Consider the following 23287-nt stretch of genomic DNA (forward strand, 5'->3'; position numbering starts at 1 on the left):
TTTCCTTGTCCTTTCCTTCAGTTTACCTTGTCCTTTTGGGGTAATATTTAATATCTGAGGTATTTTATTTAAACTTTTATACATAAAATAACTTAATTATTAGGACAGTTCTAGGAGACGGGTGCTGTTGTTGTCCCCAGTCTATGGATAGGAGACTGGGTTGCAGAAAATTTCACTGACTTATCAGTGTCAAAGCTACCCAGTGCTTTGGGAGTTCAGACCCTCATGTTTGTCCCCAGCGTCTGTGCTCTTCACCACCATGCTCCACTCCTTCCTGGAATCGTTAATGAAAAAGTCTTTACTTTTTTGATTTCTTGTTAGTTTTTGTTTTTCTCATTGGGGCCTCATCTCCTCATTTTCCTTAAAGAGATCAGTGTAGGTTTATTTTAGGTCTCATGTAGGCAGAAGCATTGCTATCAGTTAACTTCTTTATTACTCACTCCCCAGTGATGGCTGTTGCTAATTGACCTAATGAAGTCTTGCTTTAGTCTTTCCTTCTCATGACACTAACAACAGAGTCATGACTTACAGAATGCTTAAAGAAGAAAGTACTTGATTGATTTTATTTTGCTACCCAATCAAACCAATCAAATAAGAACCCCAGAGTTGACACAGACGGTAAGCCCTCCAGAATAGGGTCACTGTCTTCCTTGTGTTTCATTTGTTTGGTCACAGTGTCTGGATAGTGCCTTGCTGTCCAGCAGTTTTGTTAGGATACAGTGTTCGTGAATCATTGTAAGGACAGAATTTTGACAACAGACTGTGCTGTTCATTTCACGAGGGAAAAGTTAATATAGAAATACTGCTCAGATCTATTTTAAAATTAAGCTTGGAATTTTGAGAAGAGTTCAAGAAACCATACAAAGATCTTTTTCACTAATTTTAGATCTATCTTAGACACATTATGGTTACATAGCAGAGTACCTTATCAAGTAGATTTGACGAGAGGTGTGTATTATTGATTATTTGTTTTAGTTGAAATATTCTACCTGGGATAAAATATTCAGTGCCCATAAATGAACAAATATGTTTGTATTTCTATGCAACATGGGAGCAGACTTCATATGTTTCTATATAATATATATGACTGTGTGTTTTAATCTGTCTTTCAGTGTTTTTATAGTTTTTCAGCAATGTTGTAACTTTAGAATTCTTCTAAGAAAATCACCCCAGATTCTAGTGCAGTTTGTACTGTGTATCCTGTCTTATGCATGGGATTCCACTGTCCCCACAGGGAGGAATTTCCTCTTATATTGAGTTAGTATCAGAGTTAAAGGAACTGTGATTTCTAGGCCTTTGCTCTCCATGTGTTTGCATTTGGCTGTCAATCGCGATTTTCCCTTTCTTGAGTTTTCATTGTTCAATTAGAATTTTTGAAAATAACTATTAATATGTTGCATCGATCTCCCTAGAAACTTGATGTGTTTGTGCTTTTCAGTTTTCAATTTATGAAAAATGTAAATACACACTTGTTTTTAAGTAGTCCTTTTTCACTAGATATTTGGTTACCTCTTTATAGTTAAAATATTTTTTCCCAATGTATGAATCAGTGTGCATGTTTTAAAAGATACCTTACTTTTTATTTTTCTTATTGTAACAGTTATATTCATTGTAGAGAATTTAGAAAATACGGATAAACACATTAATAACTTAAAATGGCCTCTAATCTCACCTAGACATACAGTTGTAAGGTTTGAAATTGAGAATTACAAGTCCTCTCACATTGTTCTTCTTTTTCAAGTACGTTTTGGTTACTGAGACCCTCGAATTCCCATATGAATTGTAGCAGCAGCTAGTCAGTTTCTGCAGAGGAGACCGCAGGGATTGTGATCGAGACCACGTTGAATATACGGATCGTTCTGGGGAGCACTGCCATTCCAAAAGCGCTGTCTTCTGATCCAGCAATGTGTGTGGTTTGTCCAGGTATTTAGGTATTGTTTAATTTTTTTTTAACAATGCTTTGAGTTTACAGAGTTATTTTACTTTGTTTTTTTTTTTTGCCTTTATACTGAGGACAATTGTGCCAGGTACCGGGATCAGAAGTGTATTTGAGCCCCGCCACTTGCTGCCACCATGGTCACTGCGCTCTTGCTTCACCCGCTCTACAATCTTGCACAGAATAGGACCTCAGTAACTCTCTCTCTCGAATGATTATATGCTTGTTGGATGATGCTTGAGAGTCCGTGTGATGATTTTTTTCCCCAGCCTTTCCCCACTTCTTTACTATGCCCTTTCTCTTCCTTTCCTCCAGCCTGGGTTTCAGTTTACCTGTGGCATTGATTTTTCTTGTCTGTAGACACTTCCTTTCACTGGTTCACGATAATTTTACATGTGGGCTGTGGAAACTTGCTAGATGTCAAGAAAGAGCCAATCCATTGCATGCTAGTATTTTTAGAGTGCATTATTGTTTTATCGATTGAAATTAAATCAGGGTGACCCCCTGAGCCCTCCTGTGAGCTGTTTTTGCCATCCTACAGGTGATAATGCTCTGGCTGCTGAATGTGCCCTTTCCCCAGACTTGGTTTTGGAGTTAAGTCACCATCAGTGGAGCCCTCTCTTTAAAAGATGAAGAAAACATTTGCTCCTTCTCCCTGGTTGGGGACTTGGATGAGATGAGGTAACAGATAAAGAATGGAGCCCCACCTCATTCTAACACCCGCTCGTTCCGTTCCTTTCTCCACGGAAAAAGAGTACAATTCAACACTATAAAGATTGATTGTGAGCAAATGAGATAGACAGGACAACCGATCATTTATTAAATATACTTTCATGCCAGAAACAAATGTATTATTCACACAAAAAGCACACAAAGCACGGTAGTACCGTGATTACCAACGTGGGTCCGAGTTCGAGTCCTGCTCTGGAGTGACCAGTCCTGTGAGATGGAGAACTGGTAGGTCGGCTTAGCCTCTCCCGGGCTTGTTTTCTGTCCTGCAGAGATGGGGCTCGCTAGGCGTCCCTCCCCCATAGAGATGCTGTAGGGTGCAAATGATGCGCATGGGCAGCCCGAGCATAGCTGCTCATTCCTCGTAAGTGAAGGAGAGCATAGCTTTTGTGGTGAAGGCTTTATAACAGCCCCGTGTGGACTTTCAGTGCTCCGAAGGAATGCCTTGTGATTTGGAGATGGGATTCTCATTTCTGTAAATACCCAAGGATTGTGTAATTGGGCCCTGCTGATTTGAATCTATTCTTTAGAAAGTACATATTGTGGATATATTTTTCAAGCATGCATGCTTTTTTCTTTTATCATTTATTGTTCTACCCTCTCTCTTGGTGGGACTTTTCATGGAATCCAGGAAACAGCCCTAAGCCACCTGCCTCTTCACACGTCTCCGTGGCGGTTTTCTTCCCTGACTAGAAGAGGGTTCTGCATAGGGAATTTTCTTTGTTCCCCTTTTCTTGGAGTCTCTCTGTCTGTCTGCCCACCTCTCACCTGTCCAACTGTCCATTTCTCTACCCACTCATTCTTCTGACTTGTTCCAAATAGCATTTCAGGCAGCTTACAGAAGAACAGATACCAAATAAACAGGTGAGATAATGGGACCAAGTTCAGACAGTGAGGCTAGGAGGCGAGCCTGTGTGAGGGTGGCAGGCATGAGAGACACGCGTCTGCCCTGTGACTTATAAGATCGACAGCAAGAGTGTGCCTGAGGCTCCCAGCAGACACAGGTTAACAGGGTTTGTGGGAGATGCTCACTGGCTGTGAAATAAATAAGTGGCTGAGGAGAAGCCCAGCCTTTCCAGCTACTAAGGCTTAGGAGAATATTTTGAGTGTCTTCAACATCAGAGTATTTCATCTTTTCTTTTGTCAGAGTTCTACATATAGATGGTTACATTCTGTACCTGGAAATTTCTACAAAATTTCTTCCCACTTGAGTCCCATGACTCGGGAATGGGGTGGTTCTGCTCATTGACTGGGGTTGGCCAGAAACCAAAAATGACAGCTTCAAAGGAGCCTGGGATTTGTCAGTTATGTTTTGTCAGTACTGTAGAGTTCAAAAAATGCTTTCACAGTATCTCTCCATCTGAGGCGGCAGCGTGCTCTCTTACCAGCATCAGGAGCTCAGGGCCATGGGATGGTGGGGGCTGACTGCTTTGCCGTCAAGACAGCTGAGCTAGTCACTGCAGGTTTGATTCTTTTACGTAAGGCCTTTCATGTTCTTTACTTGAATGTTTCAACAGGGAGTTAATTAACTGAGTTAATTAACATTTAATAAATATGATTCTTTGTTGAAAAGACAGTTATAGACAGAATATAAGCTCTGAAGCCTTTAAAAACGGTTTCATTACTGAAATTTCAGTAGGGGAGATACACAGTTTATCTTATTTATGCCTGTCTTTTAAAGTAACAAAGAAACAAGACAGAAAAGGCAGAGGATTGTTTCTGTTCTTCCTTTCTGCTTGCAGGTGCCCTCACCTCCAGTAGCATCCATCCAGACACCGGAACTGACACTGGCCGTGCTCCGAACTGCCTCAGCCCTGAAGACACAACTGACAAATAGAAGGGGACCACGCCCTGTTACAGCAGGTGCTCTCACTTTGTGGATCCTTATGTAACTGAGCGGTGTTAATCAGGATTGCCCGTTCTACATTGTGTGGCGCTGCTGCGGTGTCTCCTAGTTACTTGTTTCTGTAAGTATTCATGTATTATTCCCCACTGAGTGGTACTACACGTCTAAAAATGCTTTTTTCAGATGAAAAATAATGTGCATTTAATATAATATGTCTGAAAAAAGGGGCAAAAGATTCTATCCTGGTCCCTCTACTCAGAGATAATAATTAACAATTTAACATTTATTTTCTGTTCTTTTCGTTAGTGTGTATCATCTCTGTCATAAAAACCAGTGAGCACTCTGTCCCTGTTTACTGTTCGGAGACCTCCATTTTCCATTCGGCTTATTACATGTTTTTCTACAATATTCTATCTCCCCTGGCATGATTTTTAAAGACCAGTGTAGCATTCTGTCTTATGGAGGCATGGTCCATTTTACTTCGGACTTAAATAAACTTTTAAATTCCAAGTGTACTTAACTGAAATACTGAAAAGAGAACTGTGGTGGTACAGGAAGGCCCCTAACTCCCTTCTCATTATTTCCTGAGAGTAAAAGCTGTTGAAAATTTGGTATATATATTTCATGACCTTTATGCCTATGAGATACATATATATATACACATATGAGAAATCAATATATAGGTGTGTGTATATATGCTTTATTTAAAAATGAGACCATACTATATGTTTTTCTGCAGCTCGCTTTATTCACTCAGGGGTATATCATGGACGTCCTCCCACTCCAGACTCACCCGGCCCTTTCAGATAGATTGGAGGGGTCTCCTGATGTGCGGGTGTCGTCTCTTGTCCACGGAAACATTTGGTGCGAGACTGCTGTGGACAAGGCCCTGGACCACGGCGAAACGCCGGCTCCCTCAGCGCCCGCAGCTCGCCTTGATTTACCGCATCATTGTCTTGATGGTGGACAGTTAAGTTTTCTCCATTTTCCACTGTCAGAAAGAATGTTTGAGTTGCATCCTTCTTGTACAGAACTTCCTGTGATCTTGTATGTGTATTCCTTTAGTTAAGGCTTCTGGAAATTTAGTCCCTGGATGTGACATTTACATTCATCACAGACTCCTTTCAAGTGACTAGAAATTCCTTCTCCATTGGGGAATGAAAAAATGCACAATTACTTATGTAACCAATTCTCTATCGCTGGATATGATTTCACTTCAGTTTTTCTTCCCACCTTTGTAAACAGTGCTGTGTAAATGCCCTGATGGGTACATCTTTTTGGACTGATTTTTTTTTCCTAAAGGAAACGATTCCTAGAAGTGGAGTTGAGTCAGTGTGTATGTACGTTTTTCAGAGCTTACAAATCCATTGATATGTCATCCTCTGAAAAAGTCGCTCATGATTTGTTCTCCCACAGATGGACACTAGCTAGATTATCTTAAAAATATTTGCCAATATGATAAGCAAAAGTGCTTTTTCATTGTTTTTTTTTGCATTTGATGACCAGTGAAGTTTTGAGCATTTTTCACTCATTAGTCATTTGACTTTTTTAAAATGAATGATTCCTTTTGTCCTTTGCCCACATTTAAGTGAGGGAGCTTCTTGTTGCTTTGTGACAGCTTTTTGTATGTTATGAAAATTAACTTCGTGAATTCATCAACATGTATCACAGAGCTTTTTCTTGTCATTTCTTTCCTTTCATTTTGTTCAGGAAGTTTTCTGATTTTTGTTGTGGCTCAAACTATTCTTAGGATAGTAAATGTCTTCCTTATGGGTTTTATCTTTGACATTATTCTTAGAAATACTCTCTTATAATGGAATAAATCTCTTCTGTAGGTATTTTTTAATCTCTAAGATGGAGATTATAATAGTACATGTTATAGTGAGGAGAAGTTGAGTTAATAAGAGCAAAGAGTTGTATTTGCTGTTACTAGTACTTTTTAATATTTACATCGCTATCTGCAATTTATCTTGTGGTCATTATGACAGGAGTAGAATTTATTCTTTCCAGGTGATTCTCTGTCCCAGGACAATTATCGAATTCATAATTTTCTCTTTGATTTGAAATCCCACCTGTACAAAATACTTACATACACTAGAGTCTTTTTTGAGCTCATGGTTCCCTTCTGTCAATCTCCTTTCCTTACTCCAGCACCATATCTTACATGTTGTAAAAATTTATTTAATAACTGGCAGTCTGATTTTTTTTGATTCTTTTCTTCCATCCCAAATTTTCTTGTCAAGTATTATGACTTTATTATTCCTGAAGAATTCCAAAATATTTTGTTCAAGTTAAAAAAAATCAGATTGGAATTTTCATGGGATTTTTTAGTAAGTTTTGAATTATTCTTAGGAGAACTTACATCTTTACAAAACTGCTTTTCTCCATGCAATATGTTTATGTCTCTACATTCATACCTCTTACTTTAACCCTCAGTACAGTCCTGAAGTTTCTCCATTTAGAATATGGGCATTATTTTTGAATTTATTCCAGATTATTGTTTATGTTTTTGTTAATTTTGTAAGTGAGAATTTTTTGCTATTATATTTTTAAATGTTTAAAACTGACATTTAGAAAGGAAGATTCGGTTTGTCAATACTCACTTTGTAACTTGTCATTTAAAATTGTAAGTATTAAGTACTTGTTCCAGAATCCTTTCTTTTCTGTTTTTTAAAATTTGTTTCCAAGATTCTCAAAATGTTCATAGCTAAGTAGTATAGGTGGGGACACAGATGGAGAGAGGAAGTGTGGCTCACGAACAAACTGTGAGCAATTTCATGGCTGCCTTTAGGCTGGAGAAGCCACAGAAGAGCCCAGGTTAGACCAAGGGTGGCTTTGTATGCACTTGAAAGCCAGCTTTCCTGCCTGTATGGTGAAGCCTGGTGGGCGTGGCAGGTAGATGATCAAGGTCTGATCAAGGTCATTGGCTGCACAGAGCACTGTGTCTGTGAGAACTGGAGACCATTACCATGGGAAATGCTTGGCGCCAGGAACACTGCAGGGGAGCTGGGGAGCCTGTGTGTTAAGGATTTTCCAGCCCTGGGAGTGGGAAGATGAGACTCTGCATTCAGATCTGAGTTTGAATTCATCCTCTCTTGTTTACTGGTCCTCTGACTTTTGTCAAGTTATCTACCCGCTTTGAACTCCTGTTTTCTTGTCTCTCAAAACAGGAGAATTACAGCCTGCTGCTAGAGTGTTTGATCAGGGTAAATGATTTGTGTCTATAAGATGCCACGTACAGTCACAATCTCAGTGAGAAATGGGCTGTCGCCTCTTCTTCTGCAACTCAGTGCTCGATAAGACATCGGGGGAAAGCCAGTCCCTAATTTGTATGTGATGCAATGAGGAACAAAATTAACGTCTTGCCTTTCCCTAGCAGGATTCTTATTTCTTTGCTTCATTTACCTCTTTCCTCCTTTACTCTCCCCTTTCACCTCCTCCACCAAAAGAGACTGAGTCTGTCTCAGAACACTACATTCAAATTACTTTAAATGTTGGCTCATCCCCATGAAATTACAGTGAAATTAAAAATAATCTGTACACGTCCCAGACATGATTATATTTGATTTACACACACACACACACACACACACACACACACACACACACACACAATCAGGCTACCTCCCATTTGCTGAGGGAGAAGGACCACTTTTTCTGAGTTTTCATTCACTGAGCGTGAGAGCAAAGTCTCTTAAGCAGAAATTCGCCTGGCTTCTTGCATGGTTTTTTAAATTGGATTTCTGCTTTGTGTCCACAGAAATAGACTCCTATTAGAAGAGGGGAAGTGGAGACATAGATATTCTGCTGAGATATTGGTGTCATCATATTTGAGTTGGAAAGGACTTACGACAGCATAGAGTCGTACCTTTTTATGGGTGAGAATCCATGATAGTGTAACTTGGACAAGAACCCGGGTCTTCTGTCTTCATGTCCACGCGGATGAAGAGGCAACTGGGTGGGGGATGGCAGGGATCCTTACTTGAGTTCCGGGGTCTTGCTAGTTTCCATTGTTCAGCTGCCTTTAGTTTATGTCCATGTGGCCTCTCATGGGAAGGTCACTCTATCCTGATAGATTGAGTTTCTAATCAGCAAAAAGGTCTGGACCCACTCATGTTTCCCAGAGATTTTCTGCTGACCTGCTGACAGTTTATATACATGAGATCTTAGAAACTGCTGGATATAAAATCCTTATTGTTATCATTTGCCCTCGAGTTCCACAGGAATGGGGTGCTGTCTCAGGCTGTCTAAGGCCAGCTCTGAACAAAGATAGGGTGATAGGCTGTGCAGCTGGACACTCCCCAGTCGAATGGGATTTCCACCTTAGTTTTTAGAATCAGGCAGATGAGTTCAAATCTTACCTTTACCAGTTATTAGCTTTGTGACCTTGAGGAAGAAACTTTACTTTTTTGGGGACAAATTTTCTTTATCCGTAAATAAGTTCAGTATTTATTTTAGGGTTTTTGTTTTAGAATAGAATGAGCTAATTCCCTCATTTATTCCTAAAATACTGATCACATGGTTCTATGCTGGTGACCTAGTGGTTGATTACTAAGGGACTCAGTAGTGAGAATGTGGGTGAGGCTCCCTGGATAATAGAGCTTATATTCCATGATATGCTTGTAAAAGACTGGATTGCAGTGGATTTTTAGTAAATGTCCATTCTTTTCCTAATCCCCATTGATTGTGTATATATCTTTATACTAATATATGAACAATTTTTTATTGCAATATAAGTCTTTTTGTAGTATTTAAAGTATGTAGCTATAACAAAAATACGTGAAATAAAATGATTTGACTTTTATTTTCTTTTCAATAAACAAAACAAAATAAAATAGAAAAGAAAAGAAAAAGTTTTGAAGGAGTAGAAATAATTTTATTTCCGTGTAATCGACTCCCTATGTTAGGTTTTTCGGTTGTGTTCTTAAACAGCATATAAAATTGACAGGTTTTGACTTCAGTGTTGATAGCTGGGTGAGTATAGTTTCTTTTTGTGGTTGTCTTTGATGAATTATTTGCACTAGATCATAAATAATGTGCATGTTACATATTGGAAACGAGGAAAGAGTGGAGACATACTACCTCCAATGCAGTCATTTTGTTACCGAGTCCAAACTCATTCTGCTCACCAAATGACAGGCCAATAAACTGGGAGATGAGGTGTTGGAGCAAGGAATAGTGACTTTATTTGCAAAGCTGGCAGACCCAGAAGATGGCAGACTGATGTCCTGAAGAACCATCTTCCCCAAGTCAGAATTGAGTCTCCTTTTATACTAAAAAGGGGTGGGGCTGCAGTTGGTTGTTGGAAACTTCTTGTTGTATGAATTGCTTGTCCTTTGAATCCGCTGTTCTTGCAGCTGTCCATGTGGATCAAATCATGTTGCCATTGTAATACCTCCAAAAGTAAAACAAAGTTATTCTCTATTTTGCAACTTGCCATCTCTACATAAGTGCAGATTAGTTAGCATCCTTCAAGATCACGGCCAGGAGAAGAGGCTGTCCTGGATATTTCAGTCTAAAGGCAACTTTCTTTTACAAATGGTGCAGAGATAGCAAGTCTGAGCCTAGAAAACAGGGCACAGGTTTAAAGCCAAAGGAACAGACCTAACATGGGGTCAAAATTGTTCTTTTCTATTACAATTCCCTTTTCCGCTTCATAGATAATTTTAGTAAGAAACATGAGCAATTTTGTATTTTTGCTTCTTAATAACCGATAAGTGGGCCAACTATATTTTTGTGAGCAGGGATGCTGTGCGGGCATAGGGGTCACAGCAAACTCTTGTTGGGGGTGGCCGACCCTGGAACATGTCTGATGCCCCGTGAGTGTTGGTGAGGGTCCCCTAGCCAGCGGCTCTCTTCAGGAGGCAGCATATGGGCATTGATATCTGGAGACCTCATTTTCGGCTGCAGGAAATTTTTTAGATACTGCGATTGAAAAATCACTCCAGCTGGGGATAATTAGGGAAAAAAGGAAAAGTAAAAGGGTTTGGAGTAGAGTAGAAGAGAAGGACATCAGATCACGGAGCCTGAGTGCTTGGCAGCGGGGCTTCGGGGGAGAGGGGAGCAGACGTGGGGAGGGGCCTGGCACCGGAACCAGCTCCTGCACCTGTCCCCGTGCCCAAGCCACATAGCTTTTAATTGGGCCACCTCTCTGGGCTGGATGTCACCCTGTGCAGAACCTTGAGAATCGAAGGTAAGGGGTGGGCAGCACTCACCTAGGGGTCACTGTAGATTTCGGTCAAGTCCACAGTGCCTTTTCTGTTCATGTGTCTTCACTTGTCCTTTATCTCAGGATCTGAGGAGGAGGAGAAAGGAACTCAGATAGAGATCCAGGAAGATATCCGACTGTGTTAAGAGAGGACAGACACAGTGACACGGGGAGCGAGGACACTTGCAGCAAAGTAAAATGACTTCACAACTATTGCTTCAGAGCTGCAGGTGTGAGAGAGCCTAAGCCTGTCTCAGAGTGCAGGGGACAAGCGGAAAGGAATGGCAAAATTTCCACTGAAAATTGAAATTTTTTTAAATAGCCTGCTACTGTTGCTTGTATCACTTGAATGAATGCAGGCATATTTCTGTGGGCATTTATAGGTTCACTCAACCCCACCAGCCCCTCTTGCCCCCATCGGGGATGGGATTTCTCAACCACAGTGCACCTCCTGCTTCGGTGGGCCACGCTTCGGGTCCTCGCCTGGGGCCGGGCTGCTGCAAGGCACAGAGTCCCTGAGGCACGGCCTGTGATACACGACAGGAACATCTCTGCTATCGACTGAGGGCCTCCTTTTCCCCCTGCAGTGTAAGAATTCCGGTGACTGAGTTAGAAGCATGCTTCCAAGCTGTCCGTGTCCTCGGCATCCAGAAGCGGAGCCTGGAAGCTTCCGAATTTCTCCAGAATGCAGTCTACATTCACCTTCGGCAGGTGAGTGTATGTCCTTACACAAGTGGAGGAATTTCTGCAGTTTTCCTGGAACTTACTCACCACTAGTCCATCTGATTTTTCTGTGCTAGGATTCAGTATGGCCTGCTAAAAAATCTGGAGTCAGATTTTGAAACCCTGATGAAGAGGATTATTTATTTTATTTCACTATATGATAATCTTTTACTTTCAAAATTCAGAATTTTTGGTTCTTTCAGGCATTTTTGGGGGGGTTCGCAAAACAAATTTGCTCTTACCGTCTTTGCGACCTGTTGCTTTGTGCCTCTCACCTGTCTTCTGTCACTTGTGAGAGGCAGTTCCATTTGTGACCCTGTCCGTGTTGTTCATGTTATACAACATAAAGTCTGTAAAAGTACAGTCCCTTTTACTCCGAAGACATTCCACAAATAACTCCTTAAATCTGGGTGTTGTTTTAAGAAGACAGAATCATTAGAACATGTAATTGCAGGTTGCTAGTGCAAAATCCCCAAATCAATAGTCTAGCTCAACATCTAAAATCTTTCTAATCTACCTTGGATTTGTATGGATAAGTGAAGCAATTTGCTAAGAATTGAACACCAGGGTTAGAATACAGGATGGTGTAGCTCAGCAGGTCCTCCTGAGCCAGCGCTATGCCAGAGGGCGGGGCCGAGGGAGAGGGTGGGGCTTAGGGAAAGAGGAGGGCCAAGGAGGAGGAGGGTCCTGCCCTCCCTGAGCTGACAGTTTCATGGCAAACACCTTCACCATGTGAAGAACTTGGAGTTTCTTCTAAGAACACTAGGTTTGAAAAGAGTCATAAAAGAACGGGAGTGACAAAATCCAATTTGTGTCAAGTAGGGGAGAGCAGCTGGAAGGCCACTTGGGAGACTCGTGAGTCCAGGTGGGCAGTGTTGGTGGCTTCTACCTGAGCGGTGGGACAGTCAGTGGGACAGTCACCGGGAAAAAACGAACAGATTTTAGGCATGTTTAGATGGTAAAAAGGAAAGGATGAATGATGTCTGTGAAGGTAGGATGGAGTAAGGCCCAGGTTTCTGGGTGGATTAATGAGGTAAATGATGGTCCTGCTGTGCTCTGAGCAGGGAAAGCTGCAGAGGGAGCTTTGGGGGAACCCTGATGAGTTCAGCTGTGGATAAAGTGAAAGGCTGTTAAATGTGTGGTCTGGGAGCTCAGGTGAGAGCCAGTAGCGAGTAGGGGGAGGGGAGAGAGACGTTCAAATCATTTTGTCTTGTGAGCATACAAATAATTATGAGTAATGATACACTTACGCCTCTATATTCTGGATTTAACACCCATTAACATTTTGTTATATTGACTGCAGAGGTTCCTAATATTTTTTAATAGAAATAAAATAAATAGAAACAAAATAGTGGAGTTAATAAACATCTTAGAGTTGATGTGTGTCCTTCTATGTATTTTGATACCTCATCTGTTTATAAACATAATCTAAAAAAAGTTAACTAGTTTAGCATAAGTGTTAAACAGAGGGACGTGACACACAGTTTTGGGGCTTGAAGCTGATCTTCTCGGGCAAATTATGTAGCCTCTCTGTACCTTTGTTCCATTTTCTGTGACTGCCCCCGGGCCCCTCATCAGAGATGATTTCCTAGACTAGATGATGGGAGGGAGGCTGCTGAAGGGAGTAAGAAGTGGCAACTGCTAGGGACACTTAAGAGAGAGACAAAAAGAGATTGAAGTCAATAAACTCAGTACAAACAAATACTCTCAAAAGAGAAAGAATCCTGCAGTGTTTTGAGCCACTTAGCATAAGGGAAACAAAATCACGTGGACCCAAAACTCTTGAGCATGTGAGTATTGTGGGTGGGAATGTCTCATCAGAAAAGGGTTGAGAAAAGGTCTTTTGGTTTCCCTTGACGTTTCCATTAAGGATGGGGAGCAGAAGTGAAAACCCTCAGCTTCAGTGGAAGCTGCTGTTTTGTGTGAAACTGACCAAACTTTGGAGACCAGTCATCAGCGGTGCTGGCAAATGAAGAGATTTCGGGATTGGGTGGGGCACTTGCTGTGACTTCCAGGTGACCTACTGGCTGGGGGCTGTGAGGCGGGCAGTAGGTTTGCAGGGAGACCCGGGCATAATCCCTGGCTCTGAGGCTGCTGCTCTGACTAGCAGACCTGGGCACAGGCAGACCTAATGGGGCAGCTCGGGATGTGGCCTGGGACACCTGCCGTGCTGAGGGGGAGAAGAGCGCTTCCCTGAGGGGGTGTCCCTGCGGAGAGTGGAAACGTCCTCCTGCAGGGGAGGAAGAGCCTCTGAGCAGGGTGCTGGTTGCACAGGCAAGACCACCCTGAGCACTGAGGGTTTGGGGAGCCGGAAGTCACACAGTGGCCCGAGCAGCCTTGTTCCTGAGAAACTAGAGGGAGAAGAGGCTGAAAAGTCAGGCTAGGGTCAGACACTGTGGTGGGTTATGAGTGACAGTAAAGGACTGGTCAGGCAGGCACGAGAGAACCCTGTCGGTGTCCCAGCTGGAGCGTCACGCCAGAGGATGGAGCTGAGTTATAGACTTTGCCACTTATTAGCTGTGTGACTTTGAGCAAGTTCACCCCACCTCTCTATATATACATTCATCTGTAAAATGACACAGTGACAAGCTCGTGTCATAAGAAGGCTTAGTTTAGCTCTGATCCTCTGTGTCCAGTCCTGTCAGTGCTGCCCTGCAAGTTTCTGCAGTGGCTGCTCTTACCCTGAGATGGGAGGGCATAGAGGGATTTTGTAGCGCCCGAGGGCAGGAAGGGGTTGCTTTAAAAACAGACATGTAGCCGCCTGCAGCTGCAGGCTTGCAGGCAGTTTGGTTGATGGTCCTGGAGAGGACTTTGGAGGCCTTAGCATCATCATAAGACTTGTTTTCCCTTGGGGGCCGGAATTGCCTATGCAGATTAATGTGGAAAATTTGGGCTTCTGGCAAAGCTGTTTTCAGAGATGGTAATATACATAACATATCGTAGAAAATATAATGCTTTTATTTAATCTGTGGGACTTTGCAGCTGTTGGGAACACCTCTGTTGGCCTGGTTTCCACGGAGGACACTAGGGGTCGGCAGAGCGTGCGGGAGGGCAGGTAGCCTGCAGTGCTGCTGCGGGGTGTTCTCCCGAGTAGAGCACTCTGCTGAGTTGACTCTTCTCTGAGTTTGGTTGCCAGATGAGCAGACAGCAAATTAATGAGTTCTGGTGGGATTGTATAATGACAGAAAGAAAGAGGGACCTGTAGTTTTTCTGGACTAGAACACGCTTTTGGTTCCTGATCCAGTGTGTTCCATTACAGAATTGATGAGTTGTGTCTATTCTGGGACTTGTCGACTGAAAAAAATGTGTAGCCTGAAAGTTTAGAGTTACACTTTATTAGGCGGGAGGACTCGAGGCGGGATGACAGCCTTCAAATCTGTCTGAGGGACTGCTCCCAAGAAGTAGGGGAGGAACTAGGATTATATGGCAGCTTTACAACAAAGACCAGGGAGTTGGAACAATAAAAGATTGCTTGTTATCTAAAGAAATCCAGGCATCTCAAGTTAAAGAATTTAGTGCCTTTGTATGTATCATTTGACCTCACTGGATTCATTCTTTAGACAAGCACCTAGCTATCTAGGGCAATTATCCTGTCTTCTTATTCTCAGTCTGTTCAGAGGGCAGCATTGTGAGGGGCTGTAGAGGCTGGGCTTCAGGTCTGTCCGCACTGGGGGGTGGCGGCAGCCTTGATGACTTGGTTTCAGCATTCTTTGTTTACTGACATGGTTGTAGTATTTTAATTCACATTGTAGTATTTTCATTCACAGACTGATTGTGGATAATCTGGAAACTTGCAAAGGAAACGAGATGGAATTACTGCAGGTACCTTCTACTTTAATAAGCCGTGTGCAAACATAAACATGGAGGAAGCATACATTTGAATTTGGTGGTGTAGGGAAGGGTTTCTGCACATTACAGGAGAACGCAAGGCAGAATATCTCTTCTTTGTTGGCAGGGATGTGGGTCAACCTGTCATTTCTGTAGCGGTTTCTGAGAGCACTTTATGGTAATTAACAAACATTGACAAACGGTGGCACACTTTGCATTTAAGAGCTGACCTGTACAAACGTGTATTGGACAGGTGGATTTCATAGGCAAGTGGTGAGGTGGATTGGAGAGAGGTGTAGCCCAGGCCTGGGCTCAGATTCAGGTTTAAATCGCCATTTCCTCACCAAAGGACCTTGGACTAGAGTGTAACCTCCATTAAACTGTTGGTGAATCTGTGAAATATGCATTATAATATTCGTTTCTTCCTGGGTTTGTTGTAAGTTTTAAACAGTATTATAACACACATGAAACACTTAACAGACACTTAGCAGTGTTCACTGTGTCCTACCGCCCCGCTTAGCGTGTGTTACAGCCGTAAAGGTAGCATGTGCCTGTTGAGGACGTACTGGCAGCCCCTTGAATAGGTTGTGAATTTGGTGATTTCCTTTAATCCTTGAAACTCTACGTGCCATGGGCAGTTATTTTCATGAACAGATGAGGAATCTTAGGGTAAAGAAGACGGTGTAATTTGCCCAAAGTCAGACCATAATTTTGGGTGCAGGGGCCTCTGTTCAGCATGGGCCCCTGGGCTTTCTGCCCTCTCTGTTCAGCACCAGAGCCAGACGTGGAGTCGCCTGTCTCCCAGCCCAGAATATCCGGCAGGCAGCAACACAAACCTGGACCTGTTCTGCTTAAGCAAAAACTCCGGAGGGGAGGCAGGTACTAAAGGGATAAATGTAAAAACAGACGACTGCAAACTGTTATCAGCTCAGAGAAGGAAAGGAACACGCCTCGCCGTGCAGAGCTGGGAGCTTTCCCTTCAGGGCTGCTCTGGGGGCGTTTATTTCAGCTAAACAATCTCCGCTCCTGCACCAAGGCATGAAGGCAGGGTGCATGTAACCAGGCTGACTGTGCCTCGTTGATCATATTCATTCCTAATCCAGTGTCAGCTGTCACGGGCACTTACCTAGTAAACAGATGTCGGCCATAATCATCACGCACTTTGCTTGGTAGTTTTATTGGCCCCACTTTTGAGATGAGGTAATTGAAGCTGGGGAGTTTGCTGCATGCCCGTGATTACCTTGGAAATACCCCTACTGGTCTTTCAACATAGACTGGTGTGGCTGTTACATCCCAGCCCTGTGAATGGCATCGTGTAGCTTCTACCAAGTGGCCCAAATGACTGACATTGATTTTCTTAATCCGTAGGAAATGGTATGTGACAATAAGAGAAAAGGTGGTAAGAAATTCTTTGGAAAACTAGAACAAAATCCAATACTTCCACAGCTGGGGTAGCGTACCCAGTGTCACTCATCCCACTCACAGCCTGGCACCTCCTCCCTCCCGACTCCGTGTTCAGAAGCCACTCTGAGCCTTCGAAGAACATTTTGCCTCGTGACACTTTTGACTAAGACCTATGACCTCTCTGTCCCTGGTTTACTCTCTCTTCAAGGTCATTTAAATTTTGTGCAGGCTCCTCAACTCCGATGTAAGAAAAGACTCTTTAAACTTCTTGATGAAGCTCCTTAATGAAGATCTTGTGAAGGAAACCTAGTCAAAACCTGGGAGGTATGCACACAGTGAGTGCATGCAACCTCAGCACTTTGTGAAGTTCAGAATCAGAGGGGTGGGAGACTCAGGAAAGGCTTTTTAAGGTAGAAAGGGGAAAGTGAAAGGATGCAGGCTGTGTGAGACTGAAACATCTCGGTCCCAGCCAGCAAGGCACCTGCGTTCAGGATGGTGTATGGGGAGTACAGAGTTCTCACAAAGAAAGAAGTGGTTGGATGGGAGGGAGGACAGATAGATTCTTTACTAGGGAAGGAAAAAGTGGGCTGAAAATTTACTGGTTGAATAAGAGGACTGTGACATGATGTGCTTGCATTTTGGAGATAAGGGTTTTGTGGGGACAGGCCTAGGAGAACGCTCTCTGGCTGGGGAGTCAGCACAACAGAGAACCACAGAGAACCGGGCTGACCTCAAGGCCCCTGCTGGGGGAGGGGCTGCCCGCCATTTTGGTCCTGGGGGCTACTTCTGTCCCTTAGCTGGGGCCTCAGAACTCCCTTCACATCCCAGTCCTGTTGATACAAGAAAACATATGTGGGGCATGGGAAGGGCTGTGTCCCAGGCTTTGGTTGAGCCCCTGGAATGTGCCCCACCAGACGTGGGTCCTTGGCTTCATGCAGGAAAGGTTTCAAGAGCAAGCCACTGTTGAGTAAAGGTAGATTTATTCACAGAGACACATTGAAAGGCAAGAGAAAGGCCACGAGGTTTGGGGGTTGGGTGCTCAGATTAAAAGTAGGTACACACTCCACAGACAAAGTGTGGGCCTTCTCCGAAGAGGGAGAGAGAGTGATGACCGCGAGGTGGCGCTGTGTTGCTGGTTTTCATGGGCTTGGTTGTTTTATATGCTAATAATTAGAAGGAGCAGCCTAAGGGCAAGGGGCTGGGATTCCCTGGGATTTGGCCATTTCCCACCGTTTGATCTTTTGTGGCTAGCCTTGGGATGGCCATGGTGCCTTGGGGCGTGTTATTCACCATGTTACTATTACAACGGGTGTATAATGAAGCTCAAGATCTGCTAGAAGTAAAATCTCTTCATCCTGAGCCTCAAGGCCTACTGGGGGTTGAATCCTTCACCATTTTGATGTTAATTGCTGTGGCCTGCATTGAATGGCTGTGCTCTGGCCCCTTCCATCCTGTCTCACTGTGTTGACACAGAGAGAGCAAAGGCCGGGCCCCGCCTGTGCTCCTGCATTTAACAGGAAGAGGGGTGGGGTGGGCTGATGATGACTCTGAGTGGTGAGAAGGATGTTTCAGATTTTCCCACGTGGGACATGGGGAAGTGCCAGCAGCCACCGCAGATTTATCTCACGGGCATTATCACTTGTGTCACTCATATTTTTCTATTTTTCTTTCTTTTTTTTTTTCAATTATTTAATCTAAATTTAACATCAGGTTTTCTTAGGAAAGAAATTTCTCTTTTTCTTTTCATTGGGGCTCTTTTGGGGGGGTAGGTAATTAGGTGTATTTATCTGTTAGAGGAGGCCCTGGCGGTTGAACCCGGGACCCCGTGCACGCTAAGAACACGCTCTACCACTGAGCTCTACCACCACCTCATCATCTTTTACTTTTTGCTTTAGCTGCCAAGAATCTTACGGCTGAATTTCTAGTCGGCCTTTAACACTTACCCTGACTTCATGGCATTCGTTTTTATGAGTTTACTTCCCCCTGGTTTCATTTAAGTATTGAATCTCCATTTTCTCTACACTCTAACTTTTGTCTTTTTGTTGTTATGGTTGTTAAGCTGTGTTAAAAATTGTTTAATTCCTCTTTTAGCAGGAGGCTGAAAGTAAATAAATATGTAAACAAACTTATCACACTTAAATGTTTTATACATTCTAAGCTGTTTATTAGTTACTTAAAAACCGAATTGAATACTGAAGTGATAACATTTTAAAATTATTTTTTAACATTTTATAAAAGTATAGCTGATTTACAATATGATATGTTTCAGGTGTACAATAATTGCACAATTTTTATTGTTATGCTCCATTTATAGTTATTGTAAAACATTGGCTATATTCCCTGTGTCGTAAGATACATCCCTGTAGCGTGTTTATGTTACATGGAGCAGTTTGTATAAGAAACTTGGGTAATACAAAGTCTGGGGCGTGGCTCTGTCTAACCCATGTTCCCGGTCACCCTTCCTGTCAGAGCCCAGGCCCTCACTCCTGTCTGCAGGGGAGCAACTGGAGGCAGCCCTCATCAGCGCTGGCACCACCCTCTGAGTGGCAGTGACAGCAGTGACTGTGTGTGGACGTGTAAATTATTGTTCCAGGAGCTTTACATGCATTTCTGCATTTAATAATTAAAGCCCTCCTGTGAGGAATCATTTTAGGTTTTTAATGAATAATACATTTTATTTTGATTTTGAGAGTTCAAACTTCCAGAAAATTTACTGGAATAGTACAATAAAGGCTTAGATACAGTTCACCTAAAAGGGCACTGTTTGCCCTTTTGTGTCTGGCTTATTTTAGTATAAACTTTCATGGTCCATCCATGTTGTATCCTCAGTCAGTACTTTATTCTTTTGGTTTTATAATATCCTTTTTCTTTTTTTTTTCGTTTTTTCTCTATTTAAAAATATTTTCATTGAATTCTAGTCAGTTTATAATGTTGCGTCAGTTTATAATTTTGCATCAGTTTCTTGTGTACAGCACAACACTTCATTTATATAGGAACATACATGTATTCATTTTCATATTCTTTTTCAACATAAGTTACTATGTTATTAAATATATTCTCCTGTGCTATACAGTATAAACTTGCTGTTTACTCTATACATATTCAGTATCTGCAAATCTTGAACTCCCAATTTATTTCTTCCCACACCCTCTCCCCTCTGGTAACCATAGTTTGGTTTCTATGTCTGTGTGTCTGTTTCTGTTCTGTAGATAAGTTTATCTTTTTGTTTGTTTGTTTTTTTAGATTCCACATGTGAGCGATCTCATATGGTATTTTTCTTTCTCTTTCTGGCTTACTTCACTTAGAATGACATTCTCCAAGTCCATTCATGTTTCTACAAATGGCATTATTTTATTATTTTTTTATGGCTGAATAGTAGTCTATTGTACAAATATACTACAACCTCTTAATCCAGTCATCTGTCAGTGGACATTTAGGTTGTTTCCATGTCTTGCTATTGTAAATAGTGCTGCTCTGAATATTGGGGTGTAGGTATCTTTTTGAATTACGGTTCCTTCTGGATATATGCCCAGGAGTGGGATTGCTGGGTCATATGGGAGGTCAATATTTTGTCTTTTGAGGAACCTCTGTACTGTTTTCCACAATGGCTCCACCAAACTGCAACCACAGTGTAGGAGGGTTCCCTATTCTCCACAGCCTCTCCAGCATTTATTGTTTGTGAACTTCTGAATGATGCCTATTCTGACTGGTGAGATGTGATATTTGATTGCAGTTTTGATTTGCATTTCTCTGATAATGATATTGAGCATTTTTTCATGTGCCTATTGGCCATTTGTATGTCTTCATTGGAGAAAAGCTTCTTTAGGCCTTCTGCCCATTTTTGAATTGAATTGTTTGTTTTTCTTTCTTATCAAGTGTAAAAGGTGTTATATATTCTGGGAATTAAGCCCTTGTCAGTCTCATTTATTGCAACTATTTTCTCCCATTCCATAGGTTGTCTTTTAGTTTTGCTTACTGTTTCCTTTGCTGTGCAAAACCTTGTAAGTTTAATTACATCCCACTTGTATATTTTTGCTTGTATTTCTATTGCTTGAGTAGACTGCTCTAGGAGAACATTGCTGAGATGTATGTCAGATATTTTGCCTATGTTTTCTTCTAAGAAGTTTATAGTGTCTTGTCTACATGTTTAAGTCTTTAAGCCATTTTGAATTTATTTTTGTGTATGCTGTGAGGGAGTAGTCTAACTTCATTCATTTACATGCAGCTGTCCAGTTATCCCTACACCATTTGCTGAAGAGGCTGTCTTTACTCCATTGTATGTTCTCACCTCATTTGTCAAAGATTCAATGACCAAAAGTTTGTGGGCCTATTCTTGGTAATTTTGTTTATCCGTTCATTGATGGATGGATATTGTTTGTAACCTTTGGCTACTCTGAATGATACTGCCATGAATATTGATGTGCAAGTTTTTGTGAGAATATGTTTTCATTCTGTTGGCTGTACAGTTGGCCCGCCATATCTGTAATTTCCACTTCATGGATCCAGATGGCTGATTGTAAAGGGACTCGAACATCCTTGGATTATGGTATCCAGGGTGGGGGGTTCCTGAAACCAACCCCCCGAGGATACTGAGGGATGACTCTACATGTAGGAGTGGAATTGCTGAGCCATATAACTCTAACCTTTTGAGGAAACACCAGACTTCTCCAAAGAAGCTGCACCATTGTCCCTTTCCATTGGCCGCAAATGAGGTATCTCTGCCTCCTCAACGACACTTGTTATTGTCCATGTTTTGATTAAAACCGTCCTAGTGGGTGTAAAATGAGAACTCATTTTGATTTTGATTTGGCTAGTGATGCTGAGCTTCTTTTCATGTGCTTATCGGGCATTTGTGTATTTATTTAAATCCTTGGCAAATTTAAACATTGGGTCGATTTTCTTTGTATTGTTCAGTTGTAAGCATTTTTTATATATCCTGAATACTAGTCTCTTCTTAGATACATGCTTTGCAAAATTTTTCTCCTATTCTGCAGATTGTCCTTTCACTTTAGTTTTTTTAAGCATTAAAACAATTTCTTTACAGGGGAGGTAATTAGATGTATTGATTTATTTTATTTTTCTTGCTAAGCATGCACTCTGTCACTTGATATACCCACTTCCCCTGTCATTTCACTTTCTTGATGATGTAATTTGTAACAAAAAGGTTTTAACTTTGATGAAGTCCAGTTTATCTGCTTTTTTCTTCTATCACTTGTGCTCTTCGTATTGTATCTAGGAAACCAAAGCCTATCCTAGGACCACAAAGATTTATACTGTGTCTTCTTTTAGAAAGTTTATAGGTTTAGTTTTTACGTTTCTGTCTGTGATCAATTTTGAATTAATTTTTATTTATTTAAAATATGGGGGTCCAGATTCCAGATTCATTCTTTTGCCTGCAGATACTCAGCACTCCCTGCACCATTTGTTGAATAGACTATTCTTTCAATGGAGTGTTGTTGACACCCTTGTGGAAAACTGACTGTAAATGTAAGTTTTTCCCCCTGGGTTTTTATTATGTCTCATAGATTTATTTATCCAAACTTATGCCAGTACCATTCTGACTTAGTACTATAGCTTTTTAGTACCCTTTAAAGTGAGTCCTCCAACTTTGCTCTGCTTTTTCAAGATTGTTTTGGCTGACCTGGGCCCCTTGCACTTCCATATGAATTTTGGGATCACTTTTTCAATTTTTGCAAAGAATTCAGCTGGAATATTGATAAGGATTCCACTGAATTTGTAACTCACTTTGGGGAGTCTTAACAATTTTAACAATATTGTCTACCATTCCATGAACATGGGATGTGTTCCATATATGTAGGTCTTTTAAGTATTATTTCGGTGATACATCAAAATATTCAATGTACAAATCTTGTAAATTTTTGTTAAATGTATCTCTCATTTTATTTTTAATGCTGTTGTAAATGGAAAGGCTGAGCTTCTTGAGGGTAGGACTATATATTAATTTGTTTATTTCTAGGATTTCTACACAGCAAATACTCTAGGTTTATATTTGCTACATAAATCTATCCACAACTCTTCCCACCCCCGTGTTATAAGAAACCAAGACCCAGGTTAAGCTACCTGAACACGTATGTGGAAGTGAGAAATGAGACCCTTGGGTGGGGCTTTGTGAAGATGATACTGAGAGCTTATTTAGGATGGCTTCATCTTAAATTCCTTTAAACAACACTTTTGGTGTAGTCAGATACATTAAGATCATGCCCTTTTGATGTGCATAGGAGCTAAGACTATCATTTTCAAATAATTTCTAGTGAGAGTGTTGTACTTGAAATCAAATTTGCATCAATCTTTGAAGATATATGTTTCAGGAATTTTGACTAAAGAACACCTGTCTTTATTCATTAATGACAACTAAATTCTCAAGCAACATGTAAGAGTTTGAGCAAACTGCCCCAGCCCCGTAGTGCTGGTTGGCTGCAGCTGTAACTGGAGTCAGTGCTTACCTCTCCCAGCACACTTGGGCTGATCTGCTCAAAGGTGTTCGTCCAAATGTTTGTCTGTAGTCTGTTGGACAAAGCCATAAAACATTGAGTTAAGGTTGCTGGAATGCAATATATTCCTATTAATATTAACTAAGCACATATTGAGTGCT

The 23287-nt window shown here is 41.7% G+C and overlaps 1 protein-coding gene across 4 annotated transcripts in view; it reads left to right on the forward strand.

Annotated features, from left to right (window-relative positions):
* The window catches only part of LOC135320226 (uncharacterized), a 140459-nt gene that overhangs the window by 50353 nt on the left and 66819 nt on the right, over nucleotides 1-23287 (forward strand). Inside the window, exons 17-19 of one of the 4 annotated variants that reach the window (XM_064483503.1) lie at nucleotides 1742-1906; nucleotides 4408-4632; nucleotides 11307-11430. The gene's annotated coding sequence lies outside the window, so the exon portion shown is untranslated. Of the gene's footprint in view, nucleotides 1-1741; nucleotides 1907-2477; nucleotides 2697-4407; nucleotides 4633-5268; nucleotides 10767-11306; nucleotides 11431-23287 lie in introns of those variants that run through there. The other 3 variants (XM_064484312.1, XM_064484385.1, XM_064483199.1) reach the window with 3 other exon arrangements.

Source organism: Camelus dromedarius, chromosome 1 (genome assembly GCF_036321535.1).
Source record: "Camelus dromedarius isolate mCamDro1 chromosome 1, mCamDro1.pat, whole genome shotgun sequence".
NCBI lineage: Eukaryota > Metazoa > Chordata > Mammalia > Artiodactyla > Camelidae > Camelus > Camelus dromedarius.